Below are 22,262 nucleotides of genomic sequence, written 5' to 3'. Positions count from 1 at the left end.
AAAACAAAGTGAAGATCTCATCTCTGGTGATTTTAACGAGAAGGACAAAAAGGATTTAAAAGGAAGAAGATGAATACGGCAGGTAATGGGAACTCATCTAGGAAGAAAATTCTTAGTTCCTCCTAATTGATTTTGAATTGAGTGAACAGCATCTTGTTAAGACTTCCTCTATGGGGAGGTAGTCTCTGGCCCCTTGTATCTGGCTACCTGCCAAAATAATTCCCCTTGCCCTGTTCTGCTGTCTCACACGAGAATGAAAAACAGCTTGGCATTAGAGTCACAACCTGGGTTTGAATATTGCCTACTTGCCAGCGAATGATTTTAGATAAATTACCTGCCCCGTCAATGTCAGTTTTCTCATCTCTAAATTGGAACAAATAACTAACTTCAATTATTAATGAGGTAGCATGTAAAAATGCTAAGCGAACTCTAAATACCAAAAAAATCATTCTACCATATATTTGTTACCTGCTACACTATGATCATAGGAATGCAACAGTATTATATCAGAAACACTGAAATGTTTTTAATCAGAAGTTTATGAAAACTAGTATGTATTACTTTCTAAACAATCATATTTAAAATTTTTGCTATCATCCCTGTTACAGGAGCTCCATTTCAGCTGGTTATTAATGAAGACGCTATGTAAGAAGGCTATATGAAGAAATAGTTGCATAGCTAAGTACAAAAATATTATGTAGTCAACCATGGTTACTGCCTAGATGATGAAACAAAGTATGCCTGAACTGAAATATAAACATCTCTAACATTGTGGTCTACAATAAACTTTCATGTCTCAGGAGAGGAGGTTAGATGGGATTCTCTCACTAGCCTTAAAATATTTGTCTATCAGATTAGCATATTTGTAATAACGTGTGGAACACTAATATCATTTCCTGTTATAAAGAAACAAAACTAACTAGGTCTTGATGTCCATTTCCCCAAAGTATCTGACCCCCAAAGAAGATGTTTTCAGTTTATGAAAGGGGACATGAAATGAGAATGGGCAAGAAAGAAACTAATAAGCGATGTCTGGGGTTAAGACTCTTTAGAAATTTTCTTAGGGCTTTGGAACCAGACAAGTGTCTGCTCAAACCTGACACCAAACTTAACCTCCCCCAGTCCCCAGCCAATTTGGATGAAAATCAGCTTTGCTTTAGGCTTAGCTATATAAGAATCTGTATTGTCATTCCTAGACCTGTTTAAGCCCTTTTAATAGATCAAGTCAGGATGGTACCTTCATAATTTAGTGTTGTGAATAGTGCAAATAAAGCCTTCAATGGCATCTAATCAGAACATTTTCTTTTCTCTTCCCTAAGACCATTATTCCATAGAGGTCCAGATTTCCCCAGCCTGTCAGTCATTACAACTACAAGCTGCCCAAGCTCATTTGAAAGCCATCAAGTAGCTAATTTGCCAAGATGGATTCAAAAGACATGAGACAGCTTACGGTTGTGGTCTCTCTGACCCCTCCCACACAAAGCAGCGTTCTGAAGCCCGCAGGGAATTTCTTTTGCTGATGGCGGGCTATTGTTTAAACACTGATTGCCTCTTTTTTCTGTCATTCACTTTTTTCCCCTTCCCTGAACTCCGCCACCATCAGTCACAGACTTCATTCATAGCCCACCGGCTGAAAGTTCCGTGCTCAACACACTGACAAAATAAGCCATTTATAGGTCAGAGCTAGAGGAGAAAAAAATCACACTCATAGATATTAACGAAGCCTTGAGTGAATTTTTCTTATCGACTCAAAAGATTTATGTGCTTTTTATGCCAATGAACTCTGGCATATACAACAGAAAATGAGGCAATTCATGTTAAAGTAATTTCATAATGCCAAAAAAAAGAACTATACAGATACAAGGTATTTGAGAAGTATATGGTATATTTCATTAGGGTCTAAAGAGACCCTGGACCATTTTCCCCAGCCTACTTTGCACAGAGCAAGTACTAGGGATTGGTGGTCCAGACAAGGGACAGAGATTTTAGAATCAGACCTAGGTGTGTGAATTGTGAGTTGATCCCTTATTCGTGATCCTGGAAAACTTACTTAATTTCCCTGGGCCTCAATTCTCTATTCGAAAAAAAGGGGGGTAACATTACCTACCTCGCGGTGTTGCTGGGAGTGATAATGAACTAATTTACATAAAATATTTCACAATCTCTGGCAGGTCACGAACTATCAGTGAATAGTAGCTATTATTGTTACTGTTTTATTGTTACTATTTCTTTCTATTCTGTGCAGTAGAAGCTATTTTTCTCATAGAAGGTAACACAGAAGAGTAATAAGAATAATAAACACATCTGTGATATTAACTATGTGCCATGCATAGTTAATGGATCATTCTATAAAGAAACTGAGGCATGGAGAGGGAAAGTAAGGTGCCCAAAGTTACATAATTAGTAAGTGGGGAAGCTGGAATTGAACCCAAGCGGTCTGGCTGCATTACTCTCTGAAATAAATTTATTCTAAATGCAGGTAGGTATCTGCCACACTGGTGGTGCTTACAGTTCTAAGAAACAGAAACACACTGAAACAAACATGAAATCAAAGAGTTCATTGTAAGCCCAACAGAGACCCTTGAGACCATGAAACTCAGGTTCCTAGTCATGACATCCGAGAGCTAGAACCAGAGACTAGTTCTGACTTCAAGGCATTTCAGAAGCAACAGTTGTACCCACACTGTGCAGCTTCTCCCATTTCCATCTTCAGAACCAAGCCCCTACTTGCTCCAATAAATCTTTCAATTCTGTTCCCCTGCAGTTCAGTTCCTCCATAATCCAACTGGATATTCCAAGGAAAGGAATCATCATGATGCAGTTTAAGTGGTGATGTCTGTCCCTGGACCAATCAGGTCTGCCTCAAGAATCAGGGTCCACACCACATACATCACTGCCAATATTCTCTTGGAAGCTTAAGGGAAAAGAACTATCTGCAGGTACCTTGAAATAGATCTTTCCCACCATTACCTTGCTATCCTCTTATCTTCCCCATTTTGAGGTGGTGAGAAACATAGAAATTGAATAAATCTTTGGAGTTAGTGAGATTAAAAAAGAAACTCTGCCTCTGTCATCACCGGCCATGAGAAATTAGGCAAGTTATCAAATCTCTCTAGGGCTGTCTTCCCAAGTGTAAAACAAGGATAGTAATCATGACTGCCTCATAGGTTTGCTTTGAGTATTAAGTGAGGTGGTATAGATAAAATACTTTGGCATAAATCTTGGCTCTCAGTAAGTGTTCAGTAAATGTTACCTATATTTTTATCAAAATTCCCAGTTCAAGAGCCTTCATAAATATACTTCAGCCTTTAGAGTTTTGAGACTTCTAAACTCCTGTGTCCTCTTTCCTCCCAAATCTTCTTTAACAGCCAAATAGTCAAGGCATCCAAGGAATCAGAAAGGGCCAAGATTAGATACAAGATTAAACAGAGAGAGTCAGAAAGTAGATGAATGCTGTGTGGTAGAATCTACTGATAGATTCTGATCTATCTGTAGATTCTACCACCTGTCTGATCTCTTTTCCTTAGTAACAGAATCTCAATTTTATTTATGTTGAATGGCACACAGCTAACATACTGCATTTCCAGCCTCCCTTGCAGCTAGATATGGCCTTGTGACTAAAGTCTGACCAATGAGATGTAAAGCAGAGTTTTGTGGATTTCCAGAAATACATTATGCAATGCTTCTATTTCATGTGACAGAAATGAACTCTATCTTGCTTAAGCCAGTTGTTTTAGGATATTTGTATCAGAATGTAACAGAATATAATCCTAATTTATATAATCAATCTGGAAGTCTTCAATTAATTGTCTAATCATTAAAATAGTAGAGAGAGGTGCATTAATCAGAAGAGAATGGATAGGTAGAAAGGAGAAAATAAAAGAAAGAAAGATGGATAAGATACTTACAATTGAAAATCATCTTCCTCAGAAGAAAAACCACATACTAGAACAAAATTTTAGGTAATTTATCTAATGTGATTAACCTAAAGGGAAATTATGATGATTTGGTACTCCATGCCTAGATACACATTTAGGTACTTTGATGCCTACCTGATCCACTAAACTGTTTAATGCAGTGAATAAATGACTTGAACTTTCTCTGTCTTGATCCCTGTCTTTTTAATGGTCATCATAAAACTTACCTTACAGAGATAATTTGAGAATTATTTAAGACATCACCAAAAATATTTTACTAACATCCTTCCACACTTTCTTGCATATCTTGTCAACCAATGATTTTTAGACAAAACTATCACCTCTCATGTCCTGACTCCAAAGTCACAAATTCCCATAAAGATAAGCAGAAAAACTCAAAGCTCCAAAATGTTTTTAAGGTCCAGCCTGCCATACCTTATGATCCATGCTTACTTGACTGATGGAAGAAAATTGTGGCTATAGAATCCTTACTCAGTTCCAAAATTATTTAGCTTCTATGAGCCTCTGTTTTCTCATTGGTAAGATGTTGCACTTTTTTTCCTCCAAAGTGCCTTCCAGAATTTAGAAGATATTCATTCATTTATTCATTCATTCAATACACATTTAGTAGGTACCTACTATATTCCAGGTTCTCCTCAGTCTTTGGGATCCAGAAATAAAACAAAATTCATGTCTTTATGGAGTTTATTGCTAGTGGGGGAGACAGAAAAGAGAGTTGCAAGCTTTATTAAGTTATCATCTTTCCGTTTCTATACGCCACTTTACCATGATGGGGCTGGGACCCTGCAGTCTTTCTGGGCTTGGCCAGCTGCTCTACTAGGTTCGGCCAACAGAGGGCACTGGAGGGAGCCTGCAGTGGTTGGGCAGGAAGATGGAAACTGCTGCTTCCCATTTGCTTCCTCTCTCCTGCCATCAATGCCCCTGCTATGGCTCTGCACCCTCAAAGCAACAGTTGATTCCAGAAGCAGCCAGTGGTTCCAATTTGCAGGTTTTTCACACTGCAAGAACCAGCTTCACTGTACCCCTCACTCTGGGGAAGGGGCACTGCTTGAGGTATGCCCACCCCAGAGAGGCAGTGCCCCTTCTTCAGAAGATGGAATTTCAGCCAAGGGAGCCCCACCTCCATGCCTCTAAATTTTAATAAATTCAACCTCCTCCTGTTGTTCTTCCAGCCTGTATTAGTCCACTCGGGCTGCCATACAAAGTGCCCTAGACTTAGAGGCTTACACACATAAATTTATTTTCTCCCAGTTCTGGAGGCTGGACATCCAGGATCAAGGTGTGGACAGAGTTGTTTCTCCTGAGGCCTCTCTCCTTGTCTTGTAGACATCCGTCCCCTCCTTGTGTCCTCACATCAGACCTATTGGATTAGGGTCCACCTTGATGATGCCATTTTAATTTAATTGTCTCTTTGAAGACCCCATCTCTAAATACAGCCACATTCAGAGGTACTGGGATTTAGGACTTCAACATATGAATTTTAGGGAAGACACAATTCAACCCCAAAACACAGCTCTAGCTGCTTCCTATGGTTACCATCACCGTGAAACTTCAGTTCCTTTTTTTTTTCTTTTCAGTTTTCTAATGCTTGGTTAAGATTCTTTTATATTAAATTCTCTCTGTTAATTTAATTATGTGGTTTCTGTCTCTTGAAGGGATCCTGGCTGATACAGAATGTCAGATGGTGATAGTATGATGGAGAAAAAAATAATAGAGCAGAGAAAGGGGACAGGAAGTGCTGAGGTGAGAATGAGTTTCAACTCACATAGGAGGGTTAGGAAAGACTTCTCCAGAAGGTAACATTTGGGCAGAAACCTGGAGGTGAAGGAACAAGCCATGAGGCTTTCTTGGGGCAAAAGCATCTTCTGGCAGAAGAGGTATCGTGGTAATAAAAGGCACTGAAGTTCTTATTGAACATTGTGTAATCCACTGAGACAAGTCACTGCAGAGAAAAGAGCTCCTCAATAATCCTTGCTCTGATGGATTGTTTTCCATTACCTGCGTATCAGTAATAGCCAGTGGGCAATTCTCACATTAAAATTATAATAATCAAGAATTTGGGGGCTGTCAAGGATCTTGTAGTTCAGCAGTCCCCAACATTTGTGGCACCAGGGACCAGTTTCATGGAAGACAATTTTTCCACGGACTGGGGAGAGTGGGGAGGGGATGGTTTCAGAATGATTCGAGCACATTACATTTATTGTGTGCTTTATTTCTATTATTATTACATTGTAATATATAATGAAGTAATTATACAACTCACCATAATGCTGACAAAAGGCAGAGCTCAGGCAGTAATATGAGTGATGGGGAGTGGCTGTAAATACAGATGAAGCTTCGCTTGCTCGCCCTCTGCTCACCTCCTGCTACGCAGCCCAGTTCCTAACAGGCCACGGACAGCTGCCGGTCTGTGGCCTGGGGGTTGGGGACCCCTGTTGTAGTTCATCTAATCCACCTTTCACATGTTGTAGACCTAAACCCAGAGAGGTGAATTCATTGGACTTAGGGCCACAGAGATGACAGACTGTGGAATTTGAACTCTATCTCCTGATTCCTTACAATTCAGGAATCTCTCCACAGCACAATGGTGTGCTTTCCACATCAATAATCACAAGTATTAAGTTGACGGAGGCAGATAACCACGGATGTACACCACCAAGAATGCCCATTTCTCAGGTGAGAACATAAAACCTTATTGTTCAACCATATCTTTGGCGGGGGGGGGGGGGGGGACAGTGTGTGCTATCAAGTGTTTGATACATAAACCTAAAGGCAAGGGCAGTAGTCTGAAGCCTTAATAAAGAAGTAGCAGTAATACCAATGAATACTCTATATTATGGTTTTTAGGTTTCTTGGTCCCTATTGCAGGGATATGCCTTTAGATTCTCTTACTGGTGGAGACCCAACCTCAGCTGTTTCCCTGGCCTCTCCAAACACGCCTGAGAATAGCCCTGTGGAGGTGGCATTCCGCCCCTTGGAGCAGTAACATCTTCCATGTTACTTCATTCTCATTAGGCCACAAGAAACCTCGAGGCAGCATTGCCAACTTGTAGAAACCAAAATCCTGGCAACTGATAGAACTCAAATGACAAAGACAATGGCGTGAAGAAAGGTCACGGCATAAACCACTCTGTTAAGAGTGTTCAGACCCTTATCCTACAAGGCTCTAGGTAGGAGTAGTATGTTTTCATGCCATGAAGACAAAGGCATTTGTTTTCATCTTAGAGAAAATTGTAATATCATTTCCATGCTTATTGGCTCTGCTTTGAGCCCTGGAGTCCCATGTAGCTGTTGTACATGAACTCCTGACGGTGAGCCCAGAGAAGTAATATGGTTGTCTTGGGAAGCACAGCAGTGCGTCCAAAGATTTGACACATGCTGCTTGCCCTCCTAAGCCATAAGTTTCCGTGGTGTGTTTGGCATAAATGGGAACTTCACATATATTATATTTTTCTATATTTACTGATGATTCATTTCATTACAAATGTTATTAGCAACATTATCAAACATTTATTGATGTTGACTTACATACAAGGCACTGGGACAGCTAATGGTGATTACAAGGCATAAAATTCCCTTTTTTTATATTGAAGTATAGTTGATTTACAATGTTGTGATAGTTTCAGGTGTAGAGCAAAATGAATCAGTTATATATATATGTATATATATATGAGTATATATATTCTTTTTCATTATAGGTTATTAAAAGATATTGAATATAGTTACCTGTGCTATACAGTAGGTCCTTGTTGATTATCTATTTTATATATAACAGTGTGTATATTTTAACCCCAAACTCCTAATTTATCCCTCCCTCCCTTCCTCTTTGGTAACCATAAGTTTGTTTTCAAAGTCTGTGAGTCTATTTCCATTTTGTAAATAAGTTCATTTACATCATTTTTTTAGATTCCACATATAAGTGATATCATATGATATTTTTCTTTCTCTGACTTACTTTCCTCAGTATGATAATCTCTAAGTCCATCCATGCTGCTGCAAGTGGCATTATTTCATTCTTCTTTATGGTTGAGTAATATTCCATTATATATATACCCACCTGCCATAGTAGCTTTAGTCAAATAGTTAGCTACATTTATCTATTAAATATATACTATTGCTCATATTGTTGCTTTATTTATTATATTAGTTCCCTAAATATTAAATGTTGCATAGTAAAAGTAATTACACACTGGACTTTATAAGCACAGAAAATTCACACCTTTTGCGTAAGTACGGTGTCCCGTAGCCATGGGAACACATCCAGAACAAGCCGTCAACGCCTCACGCAGTTCAGTCCATCTCGTTAACTTTCCCTCTGATCTGACACCCCTCTGGAACCAACAGACATCTCCCCAGCACACAGAAAGAGCCAATGTAACAATAGTTCATGCTTTACATCTCATAAGCCAAAATAGATATCACAACTGGTAGCAGAGATACAAATTAAATAGAGAAGAGGTTTACTTTCTGCACCTTATAAAATTCCAGTACTGTCACTTCTCTTTCTGTTCATTCAGTGGTTCCCCTCAATCTGGTCCCTCCCTGCCATCCAGGAAATCACTCTGGCGATATAAAGTCTCCCATACTTTCCCAGCTTCCATCTGGGGGAGCCCATGGCTCAGCTGAGGGTTTATCTGCCCACTGTTTCATTTTGGATCTTGCCTCCCAGAGTCTCCTGTGCTAAGCATTTACTGTTACCATGATTCTTCTCTCCTCTTTCTGTAAACATAATACCAAGTCCTGATTTCTTATTTGCACCTGCAAGGCTGAAGCTGCAGGTGTTTATCTGTATAGAAGTCACCAGAAGTCAGTGTAAATCAGGGCAGTTCCCCGAGCAACAAAAATTAATATGTAGGAGAGTTCCAGGCTCAGGTAGTGTTTCTTTCCAATTATATTTACTCATTTTCATGAGGTGTTATTTAATTCCTGAGGTTTCCTGATAAATGGTACAAATGCCATTCCTTTTTCCAATGCAATTTGTGATTCCGTTACGTGAAAAGACACTATATTAAATAAAAATTAGTCTTAATATTAGGTCCCTCTGTTCTCGAAGCAGGAAGCTCATTGCAAAGCAATTCTCATTTACAGCCATACATCTTTGCTTTGAAAACCGTGATAGCAGAAAAGTGCGCAAAGAAGAAGGAAACTGCTTCAAAATGTCAAACAACATCTGTTTCCCATTTCTGAGAATTACTGAGCGTTCTGCGCCCTTTAACCCTTTAGCCCACATTGTATCTGTCCCTTCATAGTTTATGAGCTTTATCTTCAGAAGTCTTTCAGTAAATGAAACCTGATACAGAGAGTGAATCTCTGCTTAAGGTTCTCTCCAAGGATTAGGGATGAGATTTATTAGAACAACACCACTCACGCTATGATACTTTTAAGGTCGTGTCAACATTTCAATTAGAAACCTGTGCTTCCAGGGGGACAGACACAGTCTGCTTAAAAAATAATAATAATTCTCCAGCTTCAAACTGGGAAAGTGGGATAGTCATTGGAGGATCCATGTTTTGGATGATTGAAATTTTGAAAAGCTTCCCGTGATTGACCTTTCTGAAGGGTAAAGAATTATATCCCACAGACTCTGGGATTTTGTACTTCAAGACTGTATCCCACAGTCAAAGCAAAAATGATGCTAGATTAAATAATTAGAGCAAAAAATCTAAATATGATCGTTCTGGAAAACTGCAAATGAGTCAGTATTTGAACATTTATTTTGAGGACAAGGCAGAAGGCATTTTGTCACATGCAGTAATAAGCCATTCTTCTAACTATAACTTTAGGTCAACCAGGCAGTGGTGGTTTCTTCTCAGTGATCTGCAGCAAATCTCTATGCCATCTAAACGAACAGTGACTGAGAGGTCTGACAGAAAAGCATGAGGGGATCAAGGTCAACCAAAAACAAAGCAGTGAATGTATGAGTTCATCTTTGGTGCCCTTCTCCGGATGCTCTGCACTCTCTGTCTTCCCCTCCTGAAGCCCATGATCCTGAATCATGAATGTAAGAGTTAATCCTTTCACCTTCCTTACCAACTGGCACCATCCTTCAGTCAAAACCAACCTGCTACCCACTTGATTCACTGAGAGCCACCTATGAAGTTAGAAAGGATCCAATAGGTTTCTACTGATTTGCTGACAGTCACTAAGTCTTAAATGGTTGTCTGTCTCAAAGATGTTTGCGTTTTGTAAGGAGCAAAGCTGGTGGAATTTAGGGCATCTCTACAGGGGCAATGGAAAGGGATTTTTAAGTAAGGAATTTAAAAGCACTCTTCAGATAGCATCGCATAGGCAACGGTATATTTCTCCTGTAATTAAGAGGTTTAATTAATAGTTCCATTGTTCTATAATGTTCCATTGTTCTATTCTCTAGAGAGAATTGGTCATAAAATATAAGTTCCATGAGAGCAGAGTTTTGTTGTTTTGTTCCCTACAAAACACCCAGCACCTATGACTTAAAACATTGTAGGTTATAACTATCTGGTGAATGAAGGAATAAAAAAGTTATTGAACATATCAATACCTCTTTATCAGTTCTGAAGTCTTAGTAATAAGTAACCTGCAAACACATTTCCTCAACGCAGAAAAAATAAATCTATTACTGTAAATAAATGGTTATCTATATATTGGCTTCTAGGGTGGGGTGATGCAGAAAAGAGTCACATACAAAATGAGTAACTAAGAGAAATATCTAAGAGCAATGTTTGCTCTTTTTTTCTGACTTTTAAATACCACCCAAACCTTTACAATGGAGAGCTTGAAACTGAAAGAGAGATGAACTTTTCTGTCCCACCTCCGTGTCTCCTGTTTCTCAAGTAAGAAAAATACCTCCAAAAGACATTTGTATTTTAAAAATATACACTACTTTGCCCATGGAGCCAACCAGATTGTAAGTGCCTTGAAGGTAGGCAGGAACAATGCCGTATTCATTTTTTTTATACCCACAAAGTTTCTGGATGGTGGGCTGCACACAGCATGTGTTTCATAGAAATTTGTTAGGTTGGGTAGCTTCTTAAAAATTGAGACTCTCCACTGCAGCAGGTACTTTATCTAAACTGCTCAGGACCATCAGTGTCTGCTTTCAATTTCATCTACTCTCTCTTCCTCTGGCAAGCCTCTGACAGCGTGAGAAGAAGAGATGAAAGGAAATGAGACAAAAAGAGGAAGAGTCTAACTGTAAGGTCTTCTAGGGACTTCAATGCTATGAGTGTTTGAGGAATCTTCAAGTATTGCTTGTCTATATATAATCATGTTTCTACAGTAGAAATATTCCCTTTCTGAAAACAACAATGTATTCCTTTGTGAATAAAGTCTCACGCCATTATTAGCCAAGGAAATCCACTCGGCCACTTAACCACTCTTGGTTGGTCCCTTCCCTTGTACCTTTCAATAGCTATACCAGCTGGTCTCAAAACTATTCCCAGAGCTGACATTTTGTGCTACTACAGCCATCTTCTGTTATTTCTATGTGGCTTTTCTGGAGAACTAAAAATGCACTCATGTTCTACAGAAATCCTTTCATTCTATTTCAGTTAGCCTACAGAGTTCTAGGCCTTTTCATGGGATAGAAGGGTGCCAATCTCTTGGAAGCTGCAATCTTCTGGTCCATTGGAAAGAGGGAGACCCTGCATAGAATCCAGAATAAATACATAAACAAATGTGTTGTGACCCTAAGTGTTTATGTCCTTAGTCTTAAGAGCAGTTTCTTCAGGAGAATAAGAAAAAGAAAAAAATCTCTACACACTGGCATAATCATAGTCTGATGTCATTCTAGCAACTTACAAAAACAAAGGCATGGCTGTTTTTCTTGTTTGTTTGTTTGTTTAATTAAATTCTTTCAAGCCATGTGGAGCAATACTGCTGGGTAGATCTTGTTAGAAGAGATAATTAAAACACAAACAAACCAGTTCTTTCATTTGCACTAGCAACCACAGCACATGCTCAGGAGGATACCCTCACCAAATCCCCAAGGATCCTTAGTATGCAAACCAAGTCTCCTTTAGAAATAGGTTCAGAGGTTTGTTAGAGAGCTGGAAACCCCTTCACACTGAGAAGGAGATCAGGAAAGTCTGATCTCTGGCAGAGATCTCTGGAAAGAGAGATCTTTCAGGCAGGAGATCTCTGGAAAGTCAGACTTTTCCTGAGACATCGCCCATGGAGCCCAGCAGATGAAATGATGTCTTTGCGATAGGCTCTCAACAGACTTAGGGGTCTCAGAAAAAGGGCTTTCTCACTCCGCAGTCTCTTGACTTGAAGTGAGGCAATCAGGAGTCTCTAGGTTTTCCCAAAGAGGATGAAAGTGGAAAAAAGAAATATTTTTGTGTATATGTATGTTTCCCAAAATGCCAGTAGATCCTGTGTTCAGATTCCACGTCATGTGATCTGATCTGGAGTGAAACTTCAGTCCCACCACACTGTTTATGATGTTTCTAGGGGAATGGTACGTATACTTGGCAACCTTACTAAATGCAGTAAGATATGTTGACCTGTGTGGATTCTCTGTGACGGCTTTGAGACAACGTAGCTTTTGGAGTGAGATAAACCTAAACTGGAATCCCGTCTTCCTATGTGATCTTGAGAAAGTCATGGTCCTTTCTGAGCATCAATCTCCTCAATCTTGAAATTGGGGAGGATGAGACTTGGACCTGGAACAGGTGTTTGTCGTGCTAATTCCCGAGGCCCATCTGTTGTTAGCATAGCTGTGATGGGCAGTTGTAGGCACGTTTCTTTCTTTTTTTTAATTAATTTTTGTTGGAGTATAGTTGATTTACACGGTTGTGTTAGTTTCTACTGTGCAGCAAAATGAATCAGCTCTACGTACACATATCTCCTCTCTTCTCTGGATTTCCTTCCCATAGGCACGTTTCAAGGTGTCCCACCTGGGGCACAGGCGCTGGTGTCTGCAGCTTTTCTGCCTCTTGGCTTTCTCCGAGGACCTTGGAAAGCACTGTGTACGTGCACCAGCCCAGTCTAAAAGTACGGGGCAATTACCATCCCACCCGGGATCCTCCCTGGCAGTCCTGAACCAGTGGGGCACAGGGGTCACTGCATAAATGCCCAGCCTCCCAGGTCTCTGGTAAGACAGCTCAGAAGTAGTCTTTTATGGCCTTTCTCTTATCCTGTCCCATCCCATACAAGTCCATATTTCAGGGTAGAAGAACCTAAACTAAGACCTTTCTTATTCTTTTTCTCCACATTTGTTGCACAGCTCAAATAAGATAACATATGGAAAGATTTCTTTGTAAACTCTAAGCATATGGGCAAACGTCAGTTACAAATATGAAAATGTTACTCGCCATCATTTTGATCTATGTGTACATTGAAAACATTGAAATTATATTATTATTTTACATATTTCTCCTATTATGAACGTGTTGTATCTGTTAGGTTTATAATAAACGTGTTCAGGAGACAAAAGCTATATGCAGCACTAGGAAAACATAAATAAGTGAGCAACCTTGGTGGAGGGAATTTACCCTCATCCTACCAGGTCTCTGTAATTTTACTCTTGTGTGTTCTCTCTTTAGAAAGTCTCTCCTAATCTCATCTTCCCATCTAGTTCCTTCTTACCCTTCAATACTCAGCTCATTCATCCACCCACCCATTCATTCACAGTGTTTATGGGACGTTGCCATAAGCCAAAGTTAAGTTTACTCTAACACCTTCCATCTCAAAAATGCCAAATCCTGATCCCATCTCCTTCTCAGGCTCCTGCCCTGGCTCCCTCCTCCCCTTCACAGCCGAATGTCTCAAAACAGTCCATATAAACTTTCTTAACACACTCATCTTCCATGCCTGCAGTTAACCTAAAACTTCTCTTGCTAAGGTCATGAATTGTTACTATATTAATAAACTCCAATAGACAATGGTTTTCATTTTACTTGACTTCTCAGCAACTTTTCACACTCTTGGCCCCTTACGATTCGGTTTTATGTGACTTCTACTTTCATGGTTTCCTCTTACATTTGTAGCCAGTAGTAGAATTTTCTTTTCATTTCTAAATTTTTTTATTTTCAGTACCTTGTTAGTTTCTCCTTCTCTAAATCAGTTAGAGCTCTGAGCTACAAGCAGCTATAGCCAAAGATGGATGACAAATAATTCAAATTAAGTATTATGAGTAGCTTGTAGAATCAGAGGGAGGCTCAGAACTATGGAACTAAGACAAATACCAGAAATCATCCCAAAGGACTGACTGGTTCTTAGAGGCAGGAAACTTTGGCAGGAAAACAAGCACTGGTCACTGTGGCTAGTAGCACAGTGATGGTTTAGGTGCCTGGCAGCCAAAAGTAATGGCAATTAGCCATTACTTTTCCACATCAAATCGTGTCTTAAGCTTTCTCTAAATTGACATTTCCTCTGGTGAAATCTCATCAGCTCCCATGACCTCGAAACTCTCTTATGTATCAGTGTCTCTCAAATCTTGACTTCTAACTTGGACCTCTTTTCCGAGGTTCAGATTCATGTATCCAAACACATGCTTGGCAGCTCCATTTATTAGATGTCTTGTATCAATAGTATTTTAAATTTAAGAGATGCAGATCTGAACTCATTCTCTTCATGCCCCTTCTGCCTGTCTTCTTCATCGAAGTAAATAGCAATTCCATCCATACATTTCCTTGTTCCCAAAACCTGGTAGTCATCCCTGACATCTACCTCTTTTTAACTTGCTCATCCAATTCCCTACCAACTCTTGTCCATTCTGCCTCCAAAATACATTTGCAATTTGCCCCCTTCTCCACTGTCACCATCCTACATTAACCTACCATCTTGTCATCTTCCACAATGGCGATAGCTTCATAATTGTCTTCTTGCCTCCATTCTTGACACATCCAATTTACCCCATCACAGCAACCAGTATAATTTGACAAAGCTTAAATTGGATGATGTCACTTCCTTAATCAGAATGCTGGAATAGCCTTGCATTTGAAAATAAATTTTCAACATGGCCCTTGGGATCTAGTGCCTGCTGACTGCTCCAAGCTCACCTTGAGCCATTTTTCTTCTATCACTGTTGCTCTGAACTGAACTAAGCTGAGCTTTTAGTGCACTATCCTCAAATTATTTGGGGTCAATATCAAAATCCACTAAAAAATTTCGAGGTACAAAATACAACCTCACTAGTAGACTGAAATGAAAGTAAGTTTGAAGCCAAAATCTGCCATACATACCGTTATTTATTCATTACATTTTTATTTTTATCAGCAAGTGTATTTATTTGCTAGGGCTGCCATAACAAAGTATCACAGACTGGATAAGTTAAATAACAAAAATTTACTTTGTCATGGTTCTGGAGGCTAGAAGTCCAAGATCCAAAAATATTTTTGGAACCTTGAGGACTGAGACGTGCAATGCAGTCTTACTAGGTCTGCATGTAGAGAAGAAAAAGAAAATCCACAAGAAAATCTTCCTGGAGACATTTGAAGTTTCTCTCATTACTTTCCCAGTTATAATAAACAGCTGATAATCTCAAAGTAAACTGCTTCTGATGTCTGTCACTTAATACTAAGCCACTATATTTAGCATTCCTAGATAGATAAATTCATTCCTGGCCAATCCTGGAATTAAAGAACCCAAAAGAGCTTTAGGAAATTCCCCTAGGTAATTGATACTTTTAACTGAGTCAGTCTTGGATTAAATACCTGAAATGAAATGTGGAGATGGGAGGTAACACCTAGGAGCCAACCATCCGTGGCCAAAAAAGAATCATCTGGATGGCTTACTCCCTCAGAAAATCAACTATCAAATATCCTATTCAAACTGCATCTTGAAGCATGAAGATGAAAGCTGAGTATAAACTCACTAAGATGATTTGGAAAGGAGTTACCTCGATGTTTTTAGAGAACCTGACCTTGATTCTGTTTCCTCCTCTGCCTATCAAATGGGAACCTAGTTTTCCTGGTCTTTCCATGAATATATTTTCTCCTTCCCTTGCAGAACAGAGCCAGCCAGGATGAGCCCCGAATGGTGGGTCAAGTGGGTTTATTTAGTACTTTGTCTTCTCCAGCTGGGGCCATGCCTTTCAGCCCAGACGTCCCTTGTACATGGTGCTGTCTGACATTGTTTAACAGGATGATGGCCACGCTGACAGTAGACATTCCATGTGGACCAGAAATGTGGAACACAATCATTTCCTAGTCACTTCTACACCATCAGCCTCTGTCAATTATTAAATGCTTATTTCAATGATACCCCACAATAAAGCAGTAAAGTTTTAAGTTTTCTGTTCTCAAAAAAGTATCTGTGCAGAAGATCTAGATTTTGAGAAAACTATATTCATGCAAATCTGTTCTGCTCAAATTTAAGGAATCAGGCTCAAAAATCATATTTCTGTATCATAAAAGCTTTGGTCAGGCCTTACTTTTATTTCTTACTTAAGCAAATAGCATGGCCTTGAGAACAGAAAAGCTAACATATACATTAATATTAGTGACACACAGCAATCTGAGACTAAGCTGTCACAACTGTGGATGGATTCAGTAAGACCAAGATGATCCAATCTGCTCATTTGTTACCTGCTTTTCACTGAATGTTTGTATTGCCCTGAACTTTATATGTTGAAATCCTAACCCCCAGTGTGATGGCTGGTAGGTGTGATGGTTGGGAGGTGATGAGGTCATGCGGGTGGAGCCCTTGTGAATGGGCAAGTGCCCTCATAAAAGGGACCCCAGGGAGCTCCCTCCCAACCTTCCACCATGTGAGGACACAGCAAGAACATGGCTGTCTATGAACCAGGAGGTGGGTCCTCACCAGACACAGAATCTGCCGGTGCCTTGATCTTGGACTTCCCAGCCTCCAGAACTGTGAGAAATAAATACTTGTTGTTTAAACTACTCAGTCAATGATATTGTTATGACAACCCAAACGGACAAAGACAAAATCGTGTTGCAGGTCTTATGCTTCTAGGTGTCTACTAGGCACTTTGAACACATTTAAACTAGTCCCAAATTAGATCACTTAGTTTTTCAGTCAAGTTTGATGTGATTATAGCTGAATGGAAATTATTCCTTATTTACCCAAATCATCATTTCTAATAAAATTCATAATTTCACTTTTCTGTACACTTCATTAAGCAAATTGAGGCAACAACCCACTTAGAAATAACATCATAGGACTCTAAGTGATAAGACCAGTCTGTTCCAAAAGAAAAATATAAAAGATATTTTCCTCCAGGTCCCAAGATCTTTTCCTTATGCTTTTAACCCAAATGAGTCCTACTTTCCATTCCAGCACCCAAGTCACCCCCTCACACCTTCCCGCCCCTGCCCCACTTCACCCTCTGATGCTTTCATATTATTCCAACCGTTTCCACTCATAAGGAAAGAAAACAATTTAACAATCCAAGGTTATTTCAGACTAAGATGAAGGTATCTGTGCTTTAATACATCACTTCCTCTAGAATGTTTGGAGTTTAAAACATCTTGGAACCCGTTGACCACCTCTTGGTGGAGAGTGGAGAAGATATACAGATACACAAATACCCCACTGTGTGACAGACACTCGTAGAGCTGTTTTCACAAGGATTGTTTCATCTAATCCTCACAACAACCTTTTTCTGTAAGCCTAAAATATCCCTTTTTAGAGGTTAAATAAATCCCCTAAGATCGCAAAGCTAATAAATGCTAGTTTCAGGATTCCAGCCCAAGTCTGTCTGACTCTTTCTCTACAGCTTATGGGCTTTTCACTCTGCCAAACCCAACCCAAATGAACCTCCAGTGGGACATTTTAGCGCTGGGGGATTTTAACACTGGCCCATGAAGGTGAGTGATATCGTTGATCAATAAAGCCCCTCAAGTAGCAGGAAGTAACCACATACTCCATCTCTGTGTCAGATTTTCTTTCCCTACCTGTGTTTTTTTTCTTTGCCACATTCTAGCTTCAATGCCTCTCCATTCCAAACTAGCCTTGCATTTTTAAAAAATCAGTTATTATTCATTCAGTTTTTAGACTGAAAATCCTCTAAGGACCTCAAGGCACCGTATAGAAAAATATTGCATAATGAATGATAAACATTGGGATTACCAGGAGGATACAACTGAGAACTCTGCATCCTTACTTTTTTCTAGTTCTGGGGAAAGTGGAAGTTTTTATCAAATTGAAATGGGCTCTTTACCCCATACCTCTAGCCAGTCTTCTCACTCTTGCTGAATATGAAGCCTTGATTAGACAGATTTTCTCATTTGATCCTCACCACCATATTCCTAAAATGTAGATATATTGCTTCACCAACATCCAGCAAATACTCCCTCCCCAAATCATCAGTCTTCACTGCCTCTCCAGAATGATTTAAATCATCAAGGAAACAAGACCTAAGACCTCCAGCAGACATTTACAGTTAATGCATCCAGTTGAGCATGAGCCATCAGATGCAGTCTATCTATGGCCTCGATGACTCTAGCTCCACTGGAGGCAGAGGGAGAAGTGAGATGACAGACAATGGGAGGCGGTATGTACAGACATGGGCAAGAAGATGAGCAAAGAGGTCAACAGGGACTGTCCTTCTAAGGCTTCTCCAGGTACCAGGTGTTATGGTTGATCTGTGTCCCTCCCTCCCCAGAAAAAAGATATCTTAAAGTCCTAACTCCTAGGGCTTCCTTGGTGGCGCAGTGGTTGAGAGTCCGTCTGCCGATGCAGGGGACACGGGTTCGTGCCCCGGTCCGGGAGGATCTCACATACAGCGGAGCGGATGGGCCCATGAGCCATGACCGCTGAGCCTGCGGGTCCGGAGCCTGTGCTCCACAATGGGAGAGGCCACAACAGTGAGAGGCCCGCGTACCGCAAAAAAAAAAAAAAAAAAAAAGTCCTAACCCCTAGAGTCTCAGAGAGGAGAGAGGGTCTTTACATGGGTCGTCAAGTTAAAGTGAGGTCATTGAGGTGAGCCCTAATCCAATATGACTAGTGTCCTTCTATAAAGGGAAAGTGTGGACACAAAGGCAGACAGGCATGGAGGGAAGACAATGTGAAGAGACACTGGAGAAGACAGCCGTCTACAAGCCAAGGAGAAAGGCCTGGAAGCCATCTTTCCCTCACAGCCCTGCTCTGAAGGAGCCAACCCCTGCTGGCAGCTTCATGTTGGACTTCCAGCCTCCAGAACTGTGAGACAGGACATTTCTGTTGTTTAAACCACTCAGTCCGAGCTATTTTGTTATGACAGCTTTAGCAAACCAATGCACTGGCCTAGGTAGGGCTCTGTGGAATCTCCACCTCCATCTCCACGTTGCTTTCTCATCTGTGTGGGTCTCCATCTCATCTTTCCCTGCTTCTGTCATAAAGAAACACACGATTTGGGTGCATGTATCCTTTTGGACCAGGTTTTTCTCTGGACACACGCCCAGGAGCGGGATTGCAGGATCATATGGTAGCTCTATTTTTAGCTTCTTAAAGAACCTCCATACTGTTCTCCACAGTGGCTGCAGCAACATGGATGGACCTAAAGTTTGTCATACTGAGTGAAGTAAGTCAGACAGAGAAAGAGAAATATTGTATGATATCGCTTACACGTGGAATCTAAAAAAAACAAAAAAATGATACAAATGAACTTATTTACAAAACAGAAACAGACTCACAGACTTAGAGAAGGAACTTATGGTTACCAGGGGAGAAGGGAAGGGGAAGGGATAGTTAGGGAGTTTGGGACTGACATGTACACGCTGCTATATTTAAAATGGATAACCAACCAGGACCTACTGTGTAGCACAGAGAGCTGTGCTCAATATTCTGTAACAACCTGGTTGGGAAAAGAATTTGAAAAAGAATAGATACATGTATATGTATAACTGAATCACTTTGTTGTACACCTGAAACTAACACAACATTGTTAATCAACTACACTCCAACATAAAACAGAAAATTTTTTTTAAAAAAGAAACACATGATTGCATTTAGAGCTCACCTGGCTCATCGGTATAAACTCCTCCTCTCAAGATCCTTCACTTAATCACATCTTTTGCAATAGAAGGTCACATTCATTCTTTGGCCATGTTCACAGGTTCCAGGGATCAGGAAGTAAATACATGGGCTGGGGGGGAGCTTTTTTTTTTTTTCTGCCTAACCACAGGCCCAAACCACAAAGCCACTTAGGTTTACGTTTGGAAGCCTGTCTCTTAGAGATCACCACCGCTCCCTAACGAGGAATACTCATTTCAATTCAAGTCCCAGACCCCACATAAAACTGATCTAAGCCTGTGAGATTAAGATTTAAATGTTGACTTGAGTCATAACCTACCTTTTCTCCCCTCTATTTATAACACCTAGGCAGCGAGTTATCAAAACGTGAAAAAGTTGGTTCCCAATCATTCTCAGCTCTGATAAGAGTAAAAAGAGAAACCGTTTTCAACCCTCATTTATACTTTTTATTCCAGGACCCAGGGTCCTAGTCAGGTATACGAAAGCAACTATAAAAGCCCCCCACTCTCTTAATCTTAGAAAATGTGTGCAAAGCTGTGTGTTCTTCTCCTCGGTTGTCAGAATTATAACAGCTCCACCTATGTATGCAGTTTTTACATCTCCACAGCCTGGAGAGCTTTAATGTTCAAACACTACTTTTCTCTAAGAACGTATAAGAGTACAAACTTTTCTCTCTTTTACTATTTCTTTCTTGGCCTCAACCACCCAAATCCTTTTCTCTCTAGGATCACATAACACAGAAGAATAAACTGAAGGTGAGTTAGAACTCCTAAAAGTACTCTGGAAAAAAAGAGAAATAACGATAAATTTTATAATTTCCCAAAAGGGGATTTGGGGGGAATTTGTAGTTAATTGGCCTAATAGTTGGATAAAGGAAAGATCTGGGGTTGAGCATCATTTAGGACTTGCCAAAGACTAAAGATAGATGTATGATGATGTTTTAAGTATTTTATAAATATATAAAATATTTAGAAGTGCTGTTTAAGATGGGGAATTATTTGCTACACTTCGAGTAGTGAGGCTTTAGAAATTCAGTGATGCTTGACCCTAGCTGTACATTAAAATCTTCTTTAAAAAACCCCAAAATACCAATGCCTGGGCCACACCCCCAAAACCCCCACATCGGAATTTCTCCCGAGATTCTAAATGCAGAGCTAATGTTGAGAATCATAAGAGTGGAGGCTTGTTTTACTGATGAGGAATCAAAACCCACAGAGCGAGGTGGCCTGCCTACTAGCTGCCTGTGTGTGACCGGGAACACAAAAAGAAAAGTCTGGAAATAGGGAGCAAGAAATAGTAAGAAACTTGAAATGATTGTAAAGGGAAGCAAGGGGAGTTGCCCGCAGCAGAAAAAATGCAGTAACGGCTGCCAGGGATGAGGATGGAGAAAAGATGGTGGTGGTGAGGTCCCCCATAAAAATGTAAATCCTACTTAACCCTTTATCACCCCGCTGTGAGTACACCAGGGCACTTTGGAAAAATATATCTGCGGAACTTCTTACTAAAAGTTTAAAGTTTGGGGGAAGCCGGGCAGAAGAGCAAACTCTGAAATTCCAGAACTGGACAGTTAAGAAAATCCCGCGGAGGTAAAAGTGAGGGACTAGCCATAGATAGTAGTTTCACCAAGTTCACCACGTTTGTGTAAGATTCTGTTGTCCGTTGGCTATACTCTTACAAGAGTTGGTGAGTTGAAATTTGCTGTTACAACAAATTTGCTACCATCATTTTCTATACATTTATTGTCATCAATCCTGCCAATAAAAGAAACTAAAACTTATTCCAGGCTAATTAACAGCAATTTTGTTAGGTGACGTTTTTGCCTCAGATGTAGCAGATCGCCTGGATATTACTTGATTAATATCAAAAAGAAACCCTGTAAACTCCAGTGTCTATTTCTTTTCCCAGGTTCCTCCCCCTAGCCTATGATTCCCACGAATTCTTATCCAAGGTTTTGATGTGCTAATTTGCTCATCTGTACACACCAGCCTTGCTTGGTTTAATGAATAAATATTTAGTTTTGACAAAGGCAGGGTAAACAGAAATCTAATTCATGAATTTGATCATTGTTTATCCCCCCACAGTGACCCTCACTTGAAATTGGCCTTGAGTCTTATCAGCCTGCTCCTTTTTATGCCTTTGCATTTCATTTGCATATCAAATATATCATTTTAAACAGGCTCCGCACAGCCTTGCTTGCAGGCGGTTACAGAACCAGTTGCCCACTGGAGCTGCAGAGAAACATCTGTAAACCCACTGTGATTACGGGAGAAGAATGGGGGACAGGGGATTATCCTCGTCTCCTATTCAGATTCGCTCCTCCAGAAATCAAGATCTTTCCTGTGTCCTGGTTTCATGGGTTTAATTGACTGATTGATTCAATCTTTAATGTAAGTGTTTACTCTCCTGAAATTAGAATGACAACAC

General features: G+C 40.1%; 1 long non-coding RNA gene across 2 annotated transcripts in view; it reads left to right on the top strand.

The window, feature by feature from the left end:
- Window positions 1–20,594, top strand: part of LOC132526178 (uncharacterized) — a 67,414-nt gene extending 46,820 nt beyond the window's left edge. Inside the window, exons 2-5 of one of the 2 annotated variants that reach the window (XR_009542475.1) lie at window positions 2,765–2,939; window positions 5,594–5,681; window positions 6,505–6,614; window positions 20,564–20,594. This is a non-coding gene — a long non-coding RNA (uncharacterized LOC132526178). Of the gene's footprint in view, window positions 1–2,764; window positions 2,940–5,593; window positions 5,682–6,504; window positions 6,615–9,721; window positions 10,205–20,563 lie in introns of those variants that run through there. The other variant, XR_009542474.1, reaches the window with a different exon arrangement.
- Window positions 20,595–22,262: the final 1,668 nt, after the last annotated feature.

The sequence above is a fragment of the Lagenorhynchus albirostris genome, chromosome 1 (genome assembly GCF_949774975.1).
Source record: "Lagenorhynchus albirostris chromosome 1, mLagAlb1.1, whole genome shotgun sequence".
In the NCBI taxonomy this organism is placed as follows: domain Eukaryota; kingdom Metazoa; phylum Chordata; class Mammalia; order Artiodactyla; family Delphinidae; genus Lagenorhynchus; species Lagenorhynchus albirostris.
Note: the sequence above shows the minus strand (reverse complement) of the source record. Positions and strands in the feature narration are given on the sequence as shown.